This window comes from Bombina bombina, chromosome 6 (assembly GCF_027579735.1).
Source record: "Bombina bombina isolate aBomBom1 chromosome 6, aBomBom1.pri, whole genome shotgun sequence".
NCBI classification, from domain to species: domain Eukaryota; kingdom Metazoa; phylum Chordata; class Amphibia; order Anura; family Bombinatoridae; genus Bombina; species Bombina bombina.
Window position 1 is genome coordinate 856,869,326 of NC_069504.1, and position 25,001 is coordinate 856,894,326.

General features: G+C 38.8%; 1 long non-coding RNA gene across 1 annotated transcript in view; it reads right to left on the reverse strand.

Moving 5' to 3' along the window:
* Nucleotides 1-25,001, reverse strand: part of LOC128663787 (uncharacterized) — a 174,195-nt gene that overhangs the window by 126,752 nt on the left and 22,442 nt on the right. The gene's annotated exons all lie outside the window — the stretch shown is intronic.

Below are 25,001 nucleotides of genomic sequence, written 5' to 3' on the forward strand. Positions count from 1 at the left end.
CTGGAACTAGTATGAGAAAGATAGGAGACCGATCCCACCCATGTTTGCTTTAATTTTTCATGCTCCGCATCTGTTAAATGGGTTTCTTGGAGAAACGCGATGTCAGAGTCCAATTTCTTTAAATGGGATAGGATCGCTCTCCTCTTCACCAGGGAGTTAATACCCCCCACATTCCACGATGTCAATTTAAGTGTAATTTATATTAATATAAGGGGAGATGAAAGGGAGGGGCATGGAAGGAGGGGAGAAGGAGGGGGGAAGAGGGAAAAAAAAGAAAAAAAAAGAAAGAAAAAGGGAGGTTTTCTTCTTTTGTATAGATTATATACAAGAAATTAGTAAGTGTGAGATATAATGTATCCATCCAGCATAAGCGCCAATATGGTGTGCATAGCAATATTACCAAAGGCTTGACTCCTACATACCTGAAACAAGACCTGGATGAAAGTCCCACCGGAACCACACCACCAGCCCAATAAGGAAGGGTGTGTCTTTCCAACAAGACTTAAACTATTCAGGAAAATTAAGAAGTACATTCCCACAATAATATTCCCCCCCCCCATCCAAACATGCCCTCAGAACTCGGAGTCCCTGCAACTTTAAATTAACCATCTGTTCCCCATAGAGGGACATAGTTATACAATGTGGTGAGAATATCATGGCGCAGACCCAAATAATTACATGGTAAGGAATCCTACAGCAACATATGTCATGTCGAGCAATTGACAGTACCAGCAAGTGTGCAAAGGATATGATCCCCCCACCGCCCCCCCCCACTGGCGAAACCCACCCGTAAGAGAGGCAGAAAGAGGACCAAACAGCAAAAGATGCACCAGGGACTCCCACAAATTAAAATAATCATTCGCCCCCTGCAAGAGAATAAGGCAAGATATTGTAGTGAGAGCAGTTTAGTGGGTACACGAAATGATAAATAACAAAAGGGAGTGCAGTAATCCATAGTAAGTCGAACCAGCCTTGACCCTACTAGTATTATGGCCAGTATGACCCTCTCACCGCCCCCCCCCCCCACAGGCAAACCATGCCCGCAAAAGGAGCCGCAAGAAGGCCAAACAACAGGAAGCTAGGAACTTGGGGAGTAACCCTCTAACAACAGGCCCATAGCTGTCCAGACGCCATAGAACCCCATGCACACAAATTAGAACTAAGATTAAGCAGTGCATGCACCGACTAGAAGAGTGCATAGGGGAAAATTTCAATATCAAAGCATATCTGGCTGGGGGGGAACATAAAGAATGTAAAGCTTCCAGGCTAATAGTTACAGACATGAACAAGGCAGTCAAACAAAGTTTAAACAAAATAAACAAAATAAACTCAACTAACATTAAACTAAGCAATAAAACTTGATACAACATTTTTGGGCCCGTGTTTCCACATTGTCCTCGGGCCAGCAAAAAAGAGCCCAAGTAGGGTCTCTCTTGTAAATCACCTATTTCTCTGTGTGTCCTTTCAAAGTCATATAAGTAATTTCTGTGTGGAAGTCTATCAAAAACAACAAGTAAAACCATAAACAGAAACAATAAAGATTATGACATATATTTACGTGTTAGGTCATAGAAGCGTTTAGGATCCTCAGCCCGCATCCTTCTGTTTCCTCTCTGTCTCCAGGTAGGTCTCCACCGCTTGAGGGGAGTGGAAGTATTTAGGGCCAGCAGAAGTTTGCAAGCGTAGCCTGGCTGGAAACAGCAAGGCCACCTGCCGGCCCTGCTCATATAGACGTGAACAAATAGGATGAGAAATCTTTACGCTGTCTGGTGACTTCTGAAGAAAAGTCTTGAAATAACAAGAGCTGGTTGCCCTCATATAAAACCTCTTTCTGTAGACGATAAGCTCTTAGGATTCGCAGCTTCTCCTGGAAATTAAGGCATCTGAAAATCACTTGCCTCAGTTTCGAATTGCTGTTTTCCAAATTTCTTTCAGGACCAACTCTGTGGGCTCTCTCCACGTCCAGGGGCAATAAATCTTGTGGTATGCCCAGAAGTTTTGGCAAAACTAGAGCTGCAAAGGCCAGGAGATCCTTGCCCTTAACTTTTTCAGGCAGCCCCACTACTCTCAGGTTATTGCGGCGGCTGCGATTTTCCAAATCGTCCACACGCTCTTGCAGTAACTTGTTCTGGCGCAGGATTTGTTGTAGAGAATTGCTTGATGCCGCCTGTCTATCCTCTATCTCAGAGATGCGACCCTCTGCCTCAGAGAGTCGGGTAGAGTACTGCCTGACCTCACTGGTCAAAGTGTCAAGTCCAGCTTGCAAGTTTTCCATCTTAGGAAGAAAAAAGGATTTCAGTTTTTTCATTAGCTGTGTCTGTTCTCCAGTACGTTTGGCATTATCATCCGGACCCAACTCAATTACTGCCTGGGTCTCTATTTGATTCCTAGATTTCCTATCGCTGCCCTTATTTTTTTGGCTCATGTTGTCACTTTGAGAAGAGTTCAGTTTATGAAAATATTCGTCCACTCTCATCAGCAAGCTCAGCAGCAACACAGAAATTGCAGACAAATGATATATAGAGAGGGGTTGGTGTTGCAAGCCTAAGATCTCAAAACTTTATATGAGCAGGTGTATAGATCAGGTCACTGTTCTCCCTTCCCTTCTTCCTCCTCCTGTACCCCTCTTATAATGAAGTGTGTTGCAGGGTTTTCACTTGTGAGATCTTATGGACAGAGAGAGTACATAGATAAATAGCCCAAACTTTGCAAGAGACCAATTATGATAGAATAACAAAGGGTCACTTATCTTCAGTCTTGTCCAGCGAGCAGAGAGATTCCGATTGTCTTAGGTGCGTCTACATCCACAACCAGTAGCTCCTATATGCAGAAATCCTCTAGCTGCTACCGGGCTGTTATTATTATTGGCGCTCATTCTGCGCAGTTAGGAGGCCGGCAATTCAGCCGCAGTTAAAGTAAGCCTGTCTACGGTCCCTCAGGCCTCTCACCTTGGTCACACTAGTTAGAGTATAGCTTAAGGGGACGATTCTCAAGTCCGGAGCTTCACAGGATTGTCCCTTTGAGGTTGCGTATGTGTAGCTACCGAGGCGCCTTGCAATATGGCTGCCCACGTGGGTGATTTCACTGCAGCACTACCGGGGGCTAAAGTTGATGTTAGGCTCTGCACAGCGATAGTAATCAGTCGACGATGTCCACTACAAAGGCACCCGACAAGATATAGCTGTGGGGAAACAGAATGGCAGCAAAAAAAACAAAGTATAGCAATCTTTTTGTCTTCTGATATCGGAGCTCTTGTTCTCCGCTGCCGTCTGCTAGATCCTCCCACCGGAAGTCATCTCACATAACAATCTTATGCACATTAATCAGAGGGATTTTCATAGAGATATTCGTATATAGATCTCGAGATATCTAGACATATATATATATTCATATACATATCTCACTATAAATATATATATCAGTCCCAAAATCATCAAATATATAGAGAAATATTTATTTATAAATAAATAGAACATTTTGCATTAAGAAAACATTCTGTGCAAGATGACATATTAACATTTTCATGTACACTTTTCAAAGAGAATACGTCATGGGCTTTGCGCAACTTATTTGTTTTTTTCTATTTGTCTTCTCCATTGACTTCTATGAGGAAAAACTTGAACGCGCACACAATCTGGCTTCATGGATTATGCAGGGTAACGCTTGCGCAAAATAAGTTATTTTGTAACTTGTAATACCTGCGCAACCACAAATCGGCGAAAACTATAACGCGCGCAGTGTTATCACAATTGCAAAAAACAGATTTGCCTCACGACTTGTAATCTTGCCCATAAAGAGTACATAATGGTTTAAAGGGAGATGAAACCCAGGATTTTTTCTTTCTTGATATGGAAAGAGCATGCATTTTCAAACAACTTTCTAGTGTACTACTTTTATCTAATTTGCTTCATTCTATTGATATCCTTTGTTGAAAATCATATATACATATGCTCAGTAGCTGCTGATTGGTGGCTGCAAATAGATGCCTCATGTGATTGGCTCACCCATGTGCATTGCTATTTCTTCAACAAAGGATATCTGAAGAATGAAGCAAATTAAATAATAGAAGTACATTGGAATGTTGTTTAAAATTGTATTCTCTATCTGAATCATGAAATAACAATATTGGGTTTCATGTCCCTTTAAGTTAACAACATATTTTCTCAATAAATAAACCTACACAGTAAAACAGCTTAGGCATTTCAATATAATTACAGGTGGCCCTCGGTTTACAACGGTTCAATTTGCACCGTTTCAGAATAACAACCTTTTTTTTCAGTCATGTGACTGCTATTGAAAAGCATTGAGAAGCAGTGCATTGATTAAAATAGCCAGTAGGTGGAGCTGTCCGCTTGTGTTGCAGCAAAGATATGCAAGCCAAGCAAGCTGAAATTAATTAGTTTAACCAGACCTGAGCTATCGAGCAGCTTGCAAAGGAACAAGATCTTCCTGTCTATAAATCATTCCAGATTGGAATGCATAGAAAGAACTGTTTGCAGGAAAATGCAAGTAAAGTCTGTGTTGTGTGATTATTTTATTAGGTTTATAATGCTGTTTAGCAAATGTTTTTGTTCATTTAACTTAGTTTAATTATATATTCTGTGTTGTGTGATTATTTTATTAGGTTTATAATGCTGTTTTGCATTTAAAGTCTTCATTTCAAAGCTTTAAAAATAATGTATTAGGTATTACTTATGCCAATGTTGAGAGGAGCCTGGAACCTAACTCCCTCACTTCCCATTGACTTACATTATAAACTGGGTTTCAATTTACAATGGTTTCGATTTACAACCATTCCTTCTGGAACCTAACCCCGGCGTAAACTGAGGGCTACCTGTATATATAAATATTTGTTGCCAAAATACAATAACAATAATTCAATATTTAGTCTCATCCCCCCCAACAATAAGCCTAACTTTAAGAACGAGTATTATACAATCCTAATTATTAAAGGATAACAAATATTTTTTCCAAATGAACCACATAGAATAAAATTAGTATAATAAAGTCAGTCGTGATTTGCATTTCAATTTGGGGAGTTTATTAACTATAGGCTAGATTACGAGTTTTGCGTTATGAGCGGTGCGGTACTAACTTGCAAGTTATTGTCACCGCTCACTTACCTACAGCGCTGGTATTACAAGTTTACAAAAACCCGGCGTTAGCAGGTAAGAAGTGAGCGTAGAGCAAAATTGAGCTCCATACCGCACTCCAATACCAGCGCTGCGGTGAGGTGCAGTAAACTGGTTTACGTGCTCGTGCACGATTTCCCCATAGACATCAATGGGGAGATGCGGCTGAAAAAAAGCCTAACACCTACAATAAAGGAGCGTAAAGCTCCGTAACGCAGCCCCATTGATTCCTATGGGGAAAGAAAATGTATGTTTACACCTAACACCCTAACATAAACCCCGAGTCTAAACAGCCCTAATCTTACACTTATTATCCCCTAATCTTCCGCCCCCGACATCGCCAAAACCTACATTATACTTATTAACCCCTAATCTGTCGCTCCGGACATCGCCACAACTATAATAAACATATTAACCCCTAAACCGCCGCACTCCCGCATCGCAAACACTAGTTAAATATTATTAACCCCTAATCTGCCGCCCCTAACATTGCCGCCACCTAACTACATTTATTAACCCCTAATCTGCCGTCCCCAACGTCGCCGCCACTATACTAAATTTATTAACCCCTAAACCTAAACCTAACCCTAACACCCACTAACTTTAATGTAATTAAAATAAATCTAAATAAAACCTACTATTAATCACTAAATAATTCCTATTTAAAACTAAATTCTTACCTTTAAAATAAACCCTAAGATAGCTACAATATAACTAATAGTTACATTGTATCTAGCTTAGGTTTTATTTTTATTTCACAGGCAAGTTTGTATTTATTTTAACTAGGTAGAATAGTTACTAAATAGTTATTAACTATTTACTAACTACCTAGTTAAAATAAATACAAAATTACCTGTGAAATAAAACCTAACCTGTCTTACACTAACACCTAACCTTACACTACAATTAAATCAATTACATAAATTAAATACAATTAACTAAATTACAAAATTATCAGATATTTAAACTAATTACACCTAATATAATAGCCCTATCAAAATAAAAAAATCCCCCCCCAAATAAAAAAACCCTAGCCTAAACTAAAAGGGCAAGAAATCAGCTCTTTTACCTGTAAAAAAAATACAAACAACCCCCCAACAGTAAAACCCACCACCCATGCAACCAACCTCCCAAATAAAATCCTAACTAAAAAACCTAAGCTCCCCATTGCCCTGAAAAGGGCATTTAGCTATTTTTTCGCCCAAACCCTAATCTAAAAATAAAACCCACCCAATAAACCCTAAAAAAAAGCCTAACACTAACCCCTGAAGATCCACTTACAGTTTTTGAAGACCCGACATCCATCCTCAACGAAGCCGGCAGAAGTCTTCATCCAACAGGGCAGAAGTCTTCGGGGTTTAAGGGTTAATAAATTTAGTATAGTGGCGGCAACGTTGGGGCGGCAGATTAGGGGTTAATAAATGTAGGTAGGTGGCAGCAATGTTAGGGGCTTCAGATTAGGGGTTAATAATATTTAAATAGTGTTTGCGATGCGGGAGTACGGCGGTTTAGGGGTTAATATGTTTATTATAGTGGTGGCGATGTCCGGAGCGGCAGATTAGGGGTTAATAAATTTATTTTAGTGTTTGCGATGCAGGAGGGCCTTGGTTTAGGGGATAATAGGTAGTTTATGGGTGTTAGTGTACTTTTTAGCACTTTAGTTATGAGTTTTATGTTACAGCTTTGTAGCGTAAAACTCATAACTACTGACTTTCAGTTTACGTTATGGAAGTTTTAGGGTGTACCGCTCACTTTTTGGCCTCCCAGGCAGACTCGTAATACCGGCGCATAGGAAGTCCCATTGAAAAAGGACTTTTTGAAAGCTGCGGTAGTTACGTTGCGTTACGGCCAAAAAAGTGTGCGGTGCCCCTAAACCTGCAAGACTCGTAATAGCAGCAGTAGTGAAAAAGAGCCTTAACGCTGCTTTTTCACTCATACTGCAAAATTTGTAATCTAGCCGTAAAAAAGTAAATGATTCAAATCCCATCTACCATGTGAAGTCAAGCAGGGAACTTGCAAGTGAGAGTTTAGACGGTGATTACAGAGGACACACATTATCTAACAGCGCCATCTGCTGGCCTCTAAAAGAAAATTCCATTCAGAACTATAAAAACGGTTCAGTTTAGTGTGGGCAGCTTGTGCCTTTCTCTCTCGTGCTGATCACTAGCACTGGCTTTCACTGTTACAACAGCCTGTCTGTCTCTGCAATTGCCCAGTTGCCCCCCTGAATCTGCCACTGTTCTCAGGGACTGATGATCTAAAGCTCGGGTGAGATGATGTACAGTCTCATCAGTATTACACAAGGTCCCTCTAAGAATTTTAGAAAGGCAAATTTAAGATTGAGGCTGTCTATCTAGGTATGCAGGATTTGTGATGTGCAGGAGGGAAACAAACATACATTACAATATAATGCTCAAAAAAGATTTTGCAAGTCAGACCCTCACTCAGACTCTCCAACCCTTTCTTTTTAAAGGGACACTAAAGTCAAAATTAAACTTTCATGATTCAGCTAGAACATGTGCATAGTATTTTTATAATCACAGTTTCTGAGGCACCAGCTCCTATTGAGCATGTACATAAGGTCACAGTATATACGTATATCCATTTGTGATTGGCTGATGGCTGTCACATGATACAGGGGCAGTAAAATGGACTTCTCATTTGAAATTCAAAATAGAAGATATTGCATTGTCTTTTTAATAAGCATTTGTTATTTATGCGATTATACTGGTTCTTTAAACAAACTTAAAACCATTGAATTGTAGGAGAACGTATGGCCAGTCCTGATGCAGATCATAAATTCATTAAAGGGATATGAAACCCAAAAAAAATCTCTCATTATTTCATGATTCAGATAGATAATCCAATTTTAAACAACTTTTAAATTGACATCAATTAGCAAATTTGGTTTATTCCTTTGGTATTCTTTGTTAAATGAGCATTATTACACTACAGGAAGTTAGCTAAACACATTGGGTGAACCAATCACAAGAGGTTTATATGTGCACCAATCAGCAAGTGCAACCCAGGTGCTGAACCAAAAATGCGCCGGCTCCTAAGCTTAAATTCCTGCTTTTTCAAATAAAGATACCAAGAGAACAAAGAAAATATGATGAGGAGTAAATTAGAAAGTTGCTTTAAATTGCATCCTCTATCTAAATCATGGAAGAAAAAAATTGAGTTTAGTATCCCTTTAAGCCATATTTCTATTGCTTGTTTCTCTTAACCTCTTCTATTGATGTCAGCTATTTTTTTCTGTCTACAAACTAGTTAGATCAATTACTTCTATTTTCCAGAGTTAAAAATGTAATGTTATCAAAATTAATTTATCTGATCTCCCACTGTTTAGTGATACATAATCTGCTGGCACTTCATATATAAAGTTGTTGGGGAGATTAACTGGTGGGCGAGGGGATCACAAGTACAGTTAATTGCAGTGGGGGTGATCCAGATCTTTGGGGTTAGGTTTAATTGCTGTCGAAGGGGATCTGGGACAGAGTGCTTAAAGGGATATAATACTCATATTCTTAACAGGGCTGGACTGGGAAATCAGATAAGCCCTGGAAATTTGTATAGACCGGCACAGCCCTGCCCCCACAGGCCCCGCCCCCCATCGGCCCAGCCAGCTCCACCCCCTGGTATAAGCCTATTATTCTTGCATAACGCAGTATCGAATCTCCTCCCTTAACCCCCAACAGTGGTGCTACTAACCCTTGAGCTCTTCTTGCTCTATGTGCTTGTGCTGGCCCATGTGGCCTCCAGCTTGCCACTTCTCTTCATTACAGACAGACAGTAATAATACATATAACAAGCAAGCTTATTAATTAATACATTTAGGCCAGGCAGGCAATAGGGAAATGTGACTGTCTCTCCGCCTCTAAACACTTCTGGTCTGACTGTCACACACTTCCAGCCCCCAGGCACGGCAGCATTCAGCAGAATAATAACAAATTTTTAAACCTGTCCCCTACCTTTCTTCAAGTATATTGACTTTTGTTTACTTTTTCTGTTTTCTTTCTTTTGGTGATGAGATGATGATCTTCTGATCCCTATGACCAGTCAGGTGACACTGAGCTGACTGCTGCCCACGTGGCCTCCCTCCAACTCGGCTCCCTCCTGGACTCCTGTTGTTGCGTGAGACTGTGAGTGATGACGTTCGCCCTGCCTCCCCCAATCCCTCCCCCACTCCAGTGTGTATTGCGGTTGCGGCGTGATGGATGATTCAGGCATAGGATGGCTGTATGATGATCATCATGATGAATGTGATGATGTCACAACTCAAACTCAGTCTCTAGACTCTAACTCACTACTATGTGCCCAATATTAGCAGGGCGGCGGCGGGCGGCAGCTCAGTCTATCTCACTCACCTATGAATGATGGGGAGACTACCCGTATGATCAGAGACAGGATATGCCAGCATCGCTCAAACATAAGGTGTAAGAACACTGAAGCCCCTGTGTCCCATCACTTCCTAAAATGTGGCCACCAGATAAGCCAATTAAGGTGGCAAGTGATCGATAGTGTGGGTCCACAAAGAAATGGAGGTGATAGAGAAAAGATACTAAAACAAAAAGAAATGTTTTGGATCTTTGAATTGGGAAGTATGGAACCTAATGGGCTCAATAGGGACTTTGATTGGTCTATTTTTCTGTAAAACTATTTTTCTGTAAAACTATTAAACAGTAAAATTACTTTTTTCACACAATTTTCTCTTAGGATAGTGTAACTCTTCTCAAATAATATAATTATTTACTGTCTAGAAAAACACTGTTTAAAGTATAATCTTGGAAAAGTACTGTTTAAAATATAACTAAAGTGTAAAATTAAAATGTGATCAGGCTAAAATATGATCTATCAGATGGAAAGAGTAAAAGAAATAACTTTAATGTAAGCAAACATTGTATTTAAATTTTTGTTACATAGTATCATGTAATTGGAAATGTTTTTAATGTATTATTAGAAATGAACAGAAGAGGGCAGCAGATCCACCTGAAGAGTGGTTGGCGCCAAACTGAGGGTTTTAAATTACTGCAATTGATAGTTTGTAACTAGCATGAGTAAGAGTGGCAACACTCGAAACGTCGCTGTTTGAGTACCTGTTATGTACAGAGAATAAAATATTATGAATGATACAGTGCTGTGGACATTTATATATTCACTATGAATGATGAATGATACAGATTATCTGCTGCGGTGCATGCTGCAGCTGCTGCCGGCCCACCAGTGGGTCCTGATGGCCCAGCCCACCGGGATTTTTCCCGGTATCCCGGCGGCCCAATCCGGCCCTGATTCTAAATCACTTGAAAGTGATGCAGCATAACTGTAAAAAGCTGTCATGAAAATATCACCTGAGCATCTCTATGTAAAAAAGGAATATATTTGACCTCACATTTTCTTCAGCTCACCAGATTGTGCTGTGTAAACAGTTACACTTCAGCTGCTGGAGAATGTGGCTTAACAATGGCACTATTGTAGGCAATCCCCACTTGTGATCTGATTTATAGAGTAGTATAAAATAACCCTAATGTGGTTCCTCACTACTAATCCTATATAATAATCTAGGTGGGTTGGTGCTTGTGCATGAAGGTTATATACATTTAGAAAATTGTGGAAATGTGGAAACTTTCCACAGGACACCATGCACCTCTAGCACTCTCTGCCCAGACTCTGGAGGCGATACTTAACGGGAATAGGTTAAAATATAACTTTTAATGTTGGTTCTTAGAAATTGAGACACACAAAAAAAAAAACACACTATTACTTTAAAACCAACAAGGTGAGATAGATCCTATTTAAATGTAAATGTGATACTGTGTAAATGATTGGAGCCTCTGTGATATTAGAGTTCCAAGTATCACAATGATGTTTCAAAAATGATATAAGTCTAATACCTAGGATGCGGTATGCCTGAGTCGGTTGTGGGTATATTTACTCTAGTTTCTGACTCGATAGAGTACTCTCTAGTGTAGGCGTATAAGGTTGAGTAATATTCAGCAGTCTGCTGTTGCACATTCGTTGTATATGCCTATTAGTGGTGCCTCATGATCATGACCCAACTAATGATAAATCTGGGGGGTATAGAACCTGCCCTAGTATCCAGTGTTTTTACATGTATTGTAGTTTAACAGGTTCTAGGGAACTCTCCCTTTATAAATAATAGCGAATTAAAAAATATGTTCTCTATTATAAACTGGCACTTACATTAGAAGATTGTGACCAATTGCAATAAATCTTAGTTTAAACTAGGATAAGGCACTCTTTATTAAGTAGTAGTGATGTCGCGAACTGTTCGCCGGAGAACAGTTCCCGGCGAACATAGCTTGTTCGCATTCGCCACTGCGGGCGAACATATGCAATGTTCGATCCGCCCCCTATGTGTCATCATTCAAGAAACTTTGACCCTTTATCTCACAGCCTTCTGACACATTTGAGCCAATCAGCAGCAGACACTCCCTCACAGACCCTCCCAGCTCCTTGGCAGCAGCCATTTTAGATTCATTACGATCTTGCTTTCTTAGTGAAAGGAGCTTTAGTGTTGCTGCTGCTGACATTATAGGGAAATAGATAGCTAGGCTAGTGTATTTAGTGTCCACTACAGTACTGAAGGACTCATCTAATCTCTGCTGTAAGGACAGCACCCCAAAAAGCCATTTTTAGGGCTATAACTTCAGTTGTTTTTTTTTTTTTTATTTGTAATTTTATTTGCATTTGCCTGGCTTTCAGCCTGTGTGTGAGGCTCACAGCATAAGCTGTGATTAGTGCCACCACTGATATCTGCTTAACATTAGTGTAAATTTAACCAACAAAACTTTTAAATCATTTTGCTAGTGTAATCTAATTTCATTTTCTATCAGGCCTGTGTCTCAGGCTCACACAGCATATACTGTGGTTAATTGCTATGTGCCAGCCACCACTCATATCTGCTTAACATTAGTGTAAATTTAAACAACAAAACTTTTAAATCATTTTGCTAGTGTAATCTAATTTAATTTTCTATCAGGCCTGTGTGTCAGGCTTACACAGCATATACTGTGGTTAATTGCTGTGCCAGCCACCACTCATATCTGCTTAACATTATTGTAGATTAAAAAAAAAAAAAAACTTTTAAATCATTTTGCTAGTGTAATCTAATTTCGTTTTCCATCAGGCCTGTGTGTCAGGCCCACATCATATAGTGTGATTAACAGCTCTTTTTTCCACCACTTATATCTGGTGTAACATTAGTGTAAATTTTTTTAATTTTTTTTTTTTACATCAGTCCTCTTCTAGTGTTATTTAATTTTAGTTGCCAGGCCAGCCTGCCACTAGTGCCAGCCTGTGTGTCAGGCTGCCAGCACATACTGTGCCTACTTCTATCCTGAGTGCCATCACTCCTATCAGTTGTAACATTAGTGTAACTTTTAAAAAAAAAAAACTTTTACATCAGTCTGCTATTGTTATTTAATTGCAGTTGCCTGTCTGCCAGCGTGTGTGCCAGGCCCACTTTCCAACTAGTGCCACGAATCATATTTGTTATAACAGTAGTGTAAATATTTTAAATAAAAACTTTTTTGACTGTGAATCATCAGTCTGCTAGTGCAATTGAATTGCAGTTGCCTGCCTGCCAGCGTGTGTGCCAGGCCCACTTGCCAACTAGTGCCACCAATCATATTTGTTATAACAGTACTGTAAATATTTAAAATAAAAACTTTTTTGACTGAGAAACATCAGTCATCTAGTGTAATCTAATTGCAGCTGCCTGCCTGCCAGCGTGTGTGCCAGGCCCACTTGCCAACTAGTGCCACCAATCATATTTGTTATAACAGTATTGTAAATATTTAAAATAAAAACTTTTTTGACTGAGAAACATCAGTCATCTAGTGTAATCTAATTGCAGTTGCCTTCCTCCCAGCGTGTGTGCCAGGCCCACTTGCCAACTAGTGCCACCAATCATATTTGTTATAACAGTAGTGTAAATATTTAAAAAAATACATTTTTTGACTGTGAAACATCAGTCTGCTAGTGTAATCTAGTTGAAGTTGCCTTCAATGTATCTATCTATCAAATCTATCTATCTCGTGGTTGTGCAAATGGACTGTTTGCGGTTGTTTGCGGTGCATTACACGGGGAGTTTGGTCTGTCACTGTGAAGTGGGCGTAACCCTTACACTACCTGATCGATAAAAACATCATACCTGATGTTTTAAAGCACGTTATTCCAAACAATTTAGGAATGTTAGGTGATTTAGGCCCTTTATGGGTTAAAACCAGACTCTGCATCAACTATGTAATTTTCCGTGGGAGTTTTGCCATGGATCCCCCTCCGGCATGCCACAGTCCAGGTGTTAGTCCCCTTGAAACAACTTTTCCATCACTATTGTGGCCAGAAAGAGTCCTTGTGGGTTTTAAAGTTCGCCTGCCTATTGAAGTCAATGGCGGTTCGCCCGGTTCGCCGGTTCGCGAACATTTGCGGAAGTTCGAGTCCGCCGTTTGCAAACCTAAATTTTTAGGTTTGCGACATCACTATTAAGTAGTGGTTACGATTGAAGTGCTTATTTTGTGATTACAATATTGTATATTGGATTTAGTTGCTTGCATATAACTTACCCTTTGTTTTCAGGGTACCAAGTCACTGTTTGTATATAAATGTTCATTTATATACAAACAGTGACTTGGTACCCTGAAAATAAAGGTGTACGGTACATATATAGTCAAAACATCAGTACCAACACTTCACAAGCCGCCATATTTATTATTATCTTCTATCATTGCCTCATAAAATACACGAAATCGCAACTAACGGACACTTTTTTGGGGGCATACCCAAGCAAGTGGCAATCTATAGCTACGTCAACCTACCTAGTGCTTAAATTGGAATATATCATGTTGCCATATACAACTATGAGAACATAAACACACATAACTAATAGAAGTACAATGCCCATGAATGAGAACCACTCATAACCCTTAGCAGGCATAGGAGTTGAATTACACAAGTAATACAGTAGTACCGTAGTGATACAGAACGCGTACCTGTTGTTACATAAGAGAGACAACCTTATGTTAATATTGAACACAGCATACTGCTACACAAAGAACTTAGAATAATAGCTAGAACCTGATGCTCGCATGTATGTAAGTTATATGCAAGCAACTATATCCAATATACAATATTGTAATCACAAAATAAGCACTTCAATCGTAACCACTACTTAATAAAGAGTGCCTTATCCTAGTTTAAACTAGGATTTATTGCAATTGGTCACAATCTACTAATGTAAGTGCCAGTTTATAATAGAGATCACATTTTTCCACCAACTATTTATAAAGGGAGAGTTCCCTAGAACCTGTTAAACTACAATACATGTAGAAACACTGGATACTAGGGCAGGTTCTATACCCCCCAGATTTATCATTAGTTGGGTCAGGATCATGAGGCACCACTAATAGGCATATACAACGAATGTGCAACAGCAGACTGCTGAATATTACTCAACCTTATACGCCTACACTAGAGATTACTCTATTGAGTCAGAAACTAGAGTAAATATACCCACAACCGACTCAGGCATACCGCTTCCTAGGTATTAGACTTATATCATTTTTGATACATCATTGTGATACTTGGAACTCCAATATCAGAGGCTCCAATCATTTACACAGTATCACATTTACATTTAAATAGGATCTATCTCACCTTGTTGGTTTTAAAGTAATAGTGTGTTTTTTTTTTTTTTTGTGTGTCAATTTTAAGAACCAACAATTAAAGTTATATTTTAACCTATTCCCGTTAAGTATCGCCTCCAGAGTCTGGGCAGAGAGTGCTAGACGTGCATGCTGTCCTGTGGAAAGTTTCCACATTTCCACAATTTTCTAAATGTATACTTCAGCTGCTGTCCAGCCGCAGCCAATCAGCATCAGCAGTGCTGAGGTAATGCTTTGCCTTTGCTGTGATCTCATGAGATTTTATAGAATTTACTTAAACTGAATAGGAAAATAACATGATGGTGCCTGCACATGCCAGATGCACACTCCCTAGCTTGACCTGGGACAAGCATCTTGACTGGCTGCTTAAAGTCGCTTAACAGTGGGCTGTTAATACTTAAGATATTTTGAGGTAAAATATCTTCCTTTTTCACATAGAGATGTTCAGGGGATATTTTTTAAGTCAGCTTTTTACAGCTATCCTGCATCTGTTTCAAGTGCTTCAACATTTGGGTATCATGTCCCTTTAAGTAAAATCCCAGTGGTATGATCTGGGTCAGTAATGTAAGGTAATTGCAGTGGAGGGAAGTCAGCACGGCTAGGGTAAATTGTAGCAGCGGAATATGGGTGAATGTGGTTTAATTGCTTTGGAATACAGGCCAGTGAGTTTAGGGTTAACTGTGGTGGAGTATAGACTTAATGCCATTAGGATTAATTTATGTGTGAGGAAATCCATGTCAGTGTGGATAGGGTTAATTGCAGTGGTTGTGTGCAAGGGTCACATGACAGCTAGCACCTTTCTAATAAACATTCAGAGAAATATCTATGAGCACCACCTAAAAGTAGATTGTTTTAAAAGAAAGAATTAAAATGCAACATGCTTGGGTTAGCGCGCCTTATACTATTGCTTGTGCAAGAAAAGATAACTTTGGGCTTATAATATGAGAGCAAAAATAGAAGAAGCTATTGATTGTGCTCGAGCGATGTTAAAGCACAATAGTGTCAATATTTTTGTTCTCCACTTGTAATCTATCCCAATATGGGCATTGCAACCCTGGGGGTATAGCACCCAATAAATACCTTTAAATGATGAATGCTTTCCCCAAATAGCAACAGCTCTTTGTGGGTTTTTTTTTTTTAAACAGGACAAGTTGTGAATAATGCTTGGTGAATCAGAATAATGTTACACAATAGTACTTCTGCTATTTTCTTCTGAAGGTTTTTAACTATTGAATTTTAAGGAATATATATATTTTTAATAAAAGGGGAACCCAGAATTGCTTGGATTCTCATCAATTTCAGTGCTGCCCAAACTTTAGCCCATTGGCCACATAAGGCACCAGCCAGCATAAAACAGACATTTTTTAATTACTTGTAAAAAGATCAGTTCCACACTTCTCATTAGGTAATTAAAGGGACATGAAACACAATTTTTATTTTATGATTCAGTTTGAGCATACAAAACAACTTTCCAATTTACTTCTATAATCAAATCTACTTCATTATCTTGGTGTCCTTTGCTGAAAGAGCAGCAATGAACTAATGGGAGCTAGCTGAACAAATCATATATATATGTGCACCCACCAATCAACAGCTAGCTGCCTGTAGTGCATTGCTGCTCCTAAGCTTAGTGTGCTTTTCAACAAAGGAAACCAAGAAAATGAAGCAAATTAGATTATAGAAGTTAAAGGGGAAGTTGTTTAAAATTGTTTGCTCTATCTGAATTATGGAAGAATACAATTGGGTTTCCTGTCTCTTTAAGCAAGTGTTTTTGTACCAAATGTACATTTGAGTGGTATATGCAGTAATTTGTAACTGAATGTGTGATCATGATACTATTTTTTGAGGCATTATCTTTAGTATCATTTGGCACCATTAGTGACTAGAGGTTTATTAGGCTAGCCTATTACATGACCTAAAAAAGTTGTTATACAAAGAAAAAGTAAGGCAAAGAAAGAAAGTAAAAGAAAAGTAGTTGGAAAAAGGGTTTAGGTGCACAACTCCTATTTGTAAGAGTTAAACCTTAACTTTGAATCAAAATAAAATAAAATAAAAAGTAAATACAAAAAATATATATATACTATATAGGAGGGACACACCACAAAATTAACTGCTAACAGAGTATCACCCCCCCCCCCCCCCAAGTATTCTTGGCCAATAACAGGAACTTCGGCATCAGTTAGGGGGATTTCGCTCCACACAGGCCTTTATCAATGCTGAACAAAGAAATTACTCGGCCTGACATGCCGGTATTTAAACCTGAGACTCCGCCCATCTGTTTGGGCCTGCCCAATCCTTAAGAGGATCTCACCCCTTCTAGCTGATCCTCATCTGGCTAGTGGAAAGGATCACTGCACCTTAACTACAGATTAGGTGATCAAATATATATTTAAATGATTGTAATGATTATATTTTTATATTGCTCATCAAAATTATCTTACCAATATCCTCCCAGGAAATTCATATTTAGTGGGCATTGCCAGAAGTGACGTAAATTACATCATGGGGGGTAGTTATCAAGCCATCAACCTCAAATACGCTGGAATTCCGCAGCGTATTTGTGGCGAGGCTGATTCACCTTAGTTATCAAAGGCTACAGACCGGCAAAAGTAGAATTTTGTGACGTAAACTTCGATCCGCCGGACTCTGTCCGACACTCCAGATGTTCCGCACACAAGTACGGCACAATCTCACTACTTTTGCTAGTTATCAAAAAACTAGCAGGTACGCTCAGCACTTTTACGGCCCAGCGTACCTGGTTTTCAAACCGCCAGCCTGGAGGCGGCGGATCCCATAGGAATCAATGGGAGTCTGACCATAGCGAAAGTACAAGTTCGCTGCTGACAGACATCCCATTCATTCCTATGGGAGCTGTCTGCACCTAACACCCTAACATGTACCCCAAATCTAAACACCACTAATCTGTCCCCCCTACACCGCCGCAACTAAATAAAGTTATTACCCCCTAAAACCGCCGCTCCCGGAGCCCACCGACACTATAATAAATATCTTAACCCCTAAACCGCCGCTCCCGGAGCCCACCGCAAGCTACTCTATACATATTAACCCCTAAACCGCCGCTCCCGGAGCCCACCGCCAACTACATTATACCTAGTAACCCCTATCCTGCCCCCCCTATACCGCTGCCCTCTATAATACATTTATTAACCCCTATCCTGCCGATCCCGCACCTCGCCGCAACTAAATAAATAGTTTAACCCCTAAACCGCCGCTCCCGGACACCGCAACCTATATTAAATTTATTAACCCCTATCCTGCCCTCCTACACCGTCGCCACCTATAATAAATGTATTAACCCCTATCCTGCCCCCTTCTACACCGTCGCCACCTATAATAAATTTATTAACCCCTAATCTGCCCCCTTCTACACCGTCGCAACCTATAATAAATTTATTAACCCCTATCCTGCCCCCCACTACACCGCCGCCACTGTAATAAAATTATTAACCCCTAAACCTAAGTCTAACACTAACCCTAACACCCCCTAACTTAAATATTAATTAAATAAATCTAAATCATATTTCTATTATGAACTAAATGAATCCTATTTAAAGCTAAATACTTACCTTTAAAATAAACCCTAATATAGCTACAATATAAATAATAATTATATTCTAGCTATCTTAGGATTTATTTTTATTTTACAGGTACCTTTCAATTTATTTTAACTAGGTACAATAGCTATTAAATAGTTATTAACTATTTAATAGCTTACCTAGCTAAAATAAAGAGAAATTTACCTGTGAAATAAAAACTAACCTAAGTTACAATTACACCTAACACTACACTATACTTTAATAAATTATTCCTATTTAAAACTAAATACTTACCTGTAAAATAAACCCTAATATAGCTACAATATAATTAATAATTACATTGTAGCTATCTTAGGATTTATATTTATTTTACAGGTAACTTTGTATTTATTTTAGCTAGTTAGAATAGTTATTAAATAGTTATTAACTATTTAATAACTACCTAGCTAAAAAAATACAAAATTACCTGTAAAATAAATCCTAACCTAAGTTACAATTAAACCTAACACTACACTATCATTAAATAAATTAAATAAACTACCTACAAATAACTACAATTAAATACAATTACATAAACTAACTAAAGTACAAAAAATAAAAAAAGCTAAGTTACAAAAAATAAAAAAAATAAGTTACAAACATTTAAAAACATATTACAACAATTTTAAGCTACTTACACCTAACCTAAACCCCCTAATAAAATAACAAACCCCCCAAAATAAAAAAAAATGCCCTACCCTATTCTACATTAAAAAAGTTCAAAGCTCTTTTACCTTACCAGCCCTTAAAAGGGCCTTTTGTGGGGGCATGCCCCAAAGAGTTGAGCTCTTTTGCCTGTAAAAGAAAAATACAACCCCCCCCAACATTAAAACCCACCACCCACATACCCCTAATCTAACCCAAACCCCCTTAAAATAACCTAACACTAATCCCCTGAAGATCATCCTACCTTTAGTTGTCTTCACTCAGCCGAGCCACCGATGGAACTGAAGAGGACATCCGGACCGGCAGAAGTTATCCTCCAAGGGTCGCTGAAGAAATCTTCCATCCGATGAAGTGATCCTCCAAGCGGCACTGAAGAAATCTTCCATCCGGGCGAGGTCATCTTCCAAGAGGCGCTGAAGAAGTCTTCTATCCGGGCGAGGTCATCTTCGAAGCCGGGTCTTGAATCTTCATCCTGCCGACGCGGAACATCCTTCTTTCCCGACGAACTACCGACGAATGAAGGCTCCTTTAAGGGACGTCATCCAAGATGGCGTCCCTTCAATTCCGATTGGCTGATAGGATTCTATCAGCCAATCGGAATTAAGGTAGGAAAAATCTGATTGGCTGATGGAGCCTTCATTCGTCGGTAGTTCGTCGGGAAAGAAGGATGTTCCGCGTCGGCGGGATGAAGATTCAAGACCCGGCTTCGAAGATGACCTCGCCCGGATAGAAGACTTCTTCAGCGCCTCTTGGAAGATGACCTCGCCCGGATGGAAGATTTTAAGGGCTGGTAAGGTAAAAGAGCTTTGAACTTTTTTAATGTAGAATAGGGTAGGGCATTTTTTTATTTTGGGGGGGTTTGTTATTTTATTAGGGGGCTTAGATTAGGTGTAAGTAGCTTAAAATTGTTGTAATATGTTTTTAAATGTTTGTAGCTTATTTTTTTTATTTTTTGTAACTTAGCTTTTTTTATTTTTTGTACTTTAGTTAGTTTATGTAATTGTATTTAATTGTAGTTATTTGTAGGTAGTTTATTTAATTTATTTAATGATAGTGTAGTGTTAGGTTTAATTGTAACTTAGGTTAGTTTTTATTTTACAGGTAAATTTCTCTTTATTTTAGCTAGGTAAGCTATTAAATAGTTAATAACTATTTAATAGCTATTGTACCTAGTTAAAATAAATTGAAAGGTACCTGTAAAATAAAAATAAATCCTAAGATAGCTACAATATAATTATTTATATTGTAGCTATATTAGGGTTTATTTTATAGGTAAGTATTTAGTTTTAAATAGGATTAACTTAGTTAATAATAGAAATATTATTTAGATTTATTTAATTAATATTTAAGTTAGGGGGGTGTTAGGGTTAGTGTTAGACTTAGGTTTAGGGGTTAATAATTTTATTACAGTGGCGGCGGTGTAGTGGGGGGCAGGATAGGGGTTAATAAATTTATTATAGGTGGCGACGGTGTAGGGGGGGCAGGATAGGGGTTAATAAATTTAATATAGGTTGCGGCGGGTTCAGGGAGCGGCGGTTTAGGGGTTAAACTATTTTTTTATTTGCGGCGAGGTGCGGGATCAGCAGGATAGGGGTTAATAACTTTATTATAGAGGGCGACGGTATAGGGGGGGCAGGATAGGGATTACTAGGTATAATGTAGGTGGCAGCGGTGTCCGGGAGCGGCGGTTTAAGGGTTAATACATTTATAAGACTTGCGGCGGGGTCTAGGAGCGGCGGTTTAGGGGTTAATACATTTATAAGACTTGCGGCAGGGTCTAGGAGCGGCGGTTTAGGGGTTAATACATTTATCAGAGTTGGGGCAGGGTCTAGGAGCGGCGGTTTAGGGGTTAGTAACTTTATTTAGTTGCGGGGGGCTCCGGGGGCGCCGGTATAGGGGGTAGAACAGTGTAGTTTAGTGTGAGTGCTTAGTGACAGGCTAGCAAGAAAGCTGTCAAACAGCCGAGAGCAGCGAGATCGGATGAGTGATAACTCTCACAGTCCGCTGCTCATCGCCCCGCGGCTTTTTGACAGCTTTTTTTGATAACTTAGGCGTATTTTTTCAGGTCCGCGGCGGCGAAGGTAGGCGAGCTTAGGCGGGCGTATTGGGCCGGCGAAGGCAGGAAAGTTGACACGTTGATAACTACCCCCCCATATGTAAACATCGCTATAGTTACGTGGGCAATACAATGTAACCAGCAAAGAGATATTTTCGCAGAGCTAACACTAGGTGATCAGATCTAACTGATTAGGAGTATTGATAATTGTCCCTAATTTTGCAGTCAAAAATGTATTCTTGAAATTTCAAAATGTCAGCGTGTGTTTCCTATGTCGATAACTGGAACTGTAGTGATATCAGTTTATTCACTTTTATTAAAGGGACACTGAACCCAAATTTTTTCTTTCATGATTCAGATAGAGCATGACATTTTAAGCAACTTTCTAAATTACTCCTATTATCAAATTTTCTTCATTCTCTTGGTATCTTTATTTGAAATGCAAGAATGTAAGTTTAGATGCCGGCCCATTTTTTGTGAACAACCTAGGTTGTTCTTGCTGATTGGTGGATAAATTCATCCACCAATAAAAAAGTGCGATCCAGAGTCTGAACCAAAAAAAGCTTAGATGTCTTCTTTTTCAAATCAAGATAGCAAGAGAACGAAGAAAAATTGATAATAAGAGTAAATTAGAAAGATGCTTAAAATTGCATGCTCTATCTGAATCATGAAAGAAAACAATTGGGTTCAGTGTCCCTTTAAGCATCTTACTATTAGAGGTGTCACTTTAAAAATAAAGTGCATTTTCACAGTTTGCCACCTATTAGTTACATCTATTATTTTTAAATATTAGACGTTAAATATATATCTCTACATAGAGCCTATACTTAATTGAGATACACCCAATAATTATTATATTCGTTCATACCATTTTGGGTAGGCTGCATTTATCAGGGAGGTCCATCTTGTTTCATTCTGGAGCAATATCTTTTAAGTATCATCTCCTTTTAGATTACATTTCATTTGTTCAACACCCCAACATTTGAAGGTTTTATTTTTGTCCTCATGTGTTTCCAAAAAAATACTTGCAAATAAACAGCTAGATTACGAGTTTTGCGTTATGAGTGGCTCGGTAATAGCTTGCAAGTTATTGTCACCGCTCACCTTTAATAGCGCTGCTATTACAGGTTTGCAAAAACCCAGCGTTTGCGGGTGATATGGCTGCGTTGAGCTCCATACCGCACACAAATACCAGCGCTGCTTTGACGTGCTCGTGCACAATTTCCCCATAGACATCAATGGGGAGAGCCGGCTAAAAAAAAGCCTAACACCTGCAATCACGGAGCGTAAAACTCCGTAACACAGCCCCATGGATGTCTATGGGGAAAGAAAATGTATGTTTACACCTAACACCCTAAAATAAACCTTGAGACTAAACACCCCTAATCTGCTGCCCCTGACATTGCAGACACCTACATTATACTTATTAACCCCTAATCTGCCATCCCCAATGTCGCCGCCACCTACCTACACTTATTAACCCCTAATCTACCACCCCCAATGTCGCCACCACCTACATAAATTTATTAACTCCAATCTGCCACCCCAACGTTGCCTCTGCCAATATACTAAAGTTATTAACCCCTAAACCTCTGGCCTCCCACATCACTAACACTAAATAAATATATTAACCCCTAAACCTAACCCTAAGTCTAACCCTAACACCCCTAACTTTAATATAATTAAAATAAATCTAAATAAAACTTACTATTATTACCTAAATAATACCTATTTAAGACTAAATACTTACCTGTAAAATAAACCCTAAGCTAGCTACAATATAACTAATAGTTACATTGTAGCTATCTTAGGTTTTATTTTTATTTCACAGGTAAGTTTGTATTTATTTTAACTAGGTTGATTAGTTAGTAAATAGTTATTAACTATTTACTAACTACCTAGTTAAAATAAATACAAATTTACCTGTAAAATAAAACCTAACCTGTTTTACAGTTAAACCTAACATTACACTAAAATTAAATAAATTCAATTAAAAAAATACAATTATCTAAATTACAAAAAATAATAAACACTAAATTACACAAAATAAAAAAGAAATGATCAAATATTTAAACTAATTACACCTAATCTAATAGCCCTATCAAAATAAAAAAGCCCTCCCAAAATAAAAAAAAACCCCTAGCTTACACTAAACTGCCAATAGCCCTTAAAAGGGCCTTTTGCGGGGCATTGCCCCAAAGAAATCAGCTCTTTTACCTATAAAAAAATACAAACATCCCCCCAACAGTAAAACTCACCACCCACACAACCAACCCCCCCCAAATAAAAACCTACCTAAAAAACTTAAGCTCCCCATTGCCCTGAAAAGGGCATTTGTATGGGCATTGCCCTGAAAAGGGCATTTAGCTCTTTTACAGTGCCCAAAGTCCCTAATCTAAAAATAAAACCCACCCAATAAACCCTTAAAAAAACCTAACACAAACCCCCGAAGATCCACTTACAGTTTTTGAAGACCAGACATCCATCCTCATCCAGCCGGGAGAAGTCTTCATCCAAGCGGCAAGAAGTCCTCAATGAAGCCGGGAGAAGTCTTCATTCAAACGGCAATAAGTCGTCCTCTAGGTGGGCAGAAGTCTTCATCCAGATCTTGTAGTTATGGGCTGTACCGCTCACTTTTTGGCAGGACAAGCAAACTCTTAATACCGGTGCTATGGAAGTCCCATTGAAAAAGGACTTTTTGAAAGGAGGTAGTTACGTTGCGTTACGGCCAAAAAGGTGTGCCGTACAGCTATACCTACAACACCTGTAATACCAGCGGTAGTGAAAAAGCAGCGTTATGAAGCTTTTTCACTCATAACGCAAAACTCGTAATCTAGCCGTAAGTTATTTTGCTACCTTTTTCTACCTCTTTTTTTAACGTTTCTGAAATTTGAGAGTTGCTCAGTGATCTGTATTCCCAAGTTTCTAGTGGTCATATCTATGTAAAAACAAATGTAGCATTCACAACTAATACAGTACACCACATTTTTAATATTGTGCTTCATCTCAATTCTATCAGTAACATATTTGTTTATTTGCATTTATGTATATATTTTACATCTACCTCATTAAATAGATCCTTGAAAGATAGGTGCTCTTTTAGAATGACTATCAAAAAGACCCACTAACATATCTTTCAAGTTCCTTGCTCTTCTGTATGTGAAAGCTGTGGGTTTTGGTAACACAGAACTTAAATCACTATCTGAAAGTAAAATTGGTCAATGTTTTTTTTTTTTTTTTAAATCTTCAAGACCACTTAATGTAGTGTATGTGGAAATGAACCAAATTTCATCATTCCTGTGTTTAGTTTAAGGTTTCAGAAATTTGTGTCAAGGCATTTTCAAAGTCTTATGATAAGCTCTTCCAAGTCATTTTTTGGAATACCCTCTCGCTAAAAGTATTTTTTCCCAGATCATCCACTTCCTTTTTTAAATGATAATTCTGTAGTACAAATTCTCTTGAGTCTTAAGTATTTTCAAAATTACTCCTATCATTTGACATACAAACATAGTGCCAGCCTGAATTTCTCTTTATTCATGACCTAAAACACACTGATGTTTGTTCTCTGGCCACCATTCCCATCCCTTGCTGCTCTTCTATGTTTCCACAACTACAACCTACTTACATACCTCCTAATATTTTCTGACTTTTATCTGGAAGTTGGAGACTGGGGTGGAGTCAAGGTAACTCATAGGTGGAGTCATAACTGCTCAGGGGTGGAGTCAAGAAGTTGAATCTTGACATTTATTGAAAAAGGGTGTGCAGTTAAAAATCCAACGGGACATAGATCCCAAACTGGGTCCAACAAGCAATATTTGGTATGGTTGGGAGCTCTGCACATACTACCACATTCTGCTTCTAGCTTATT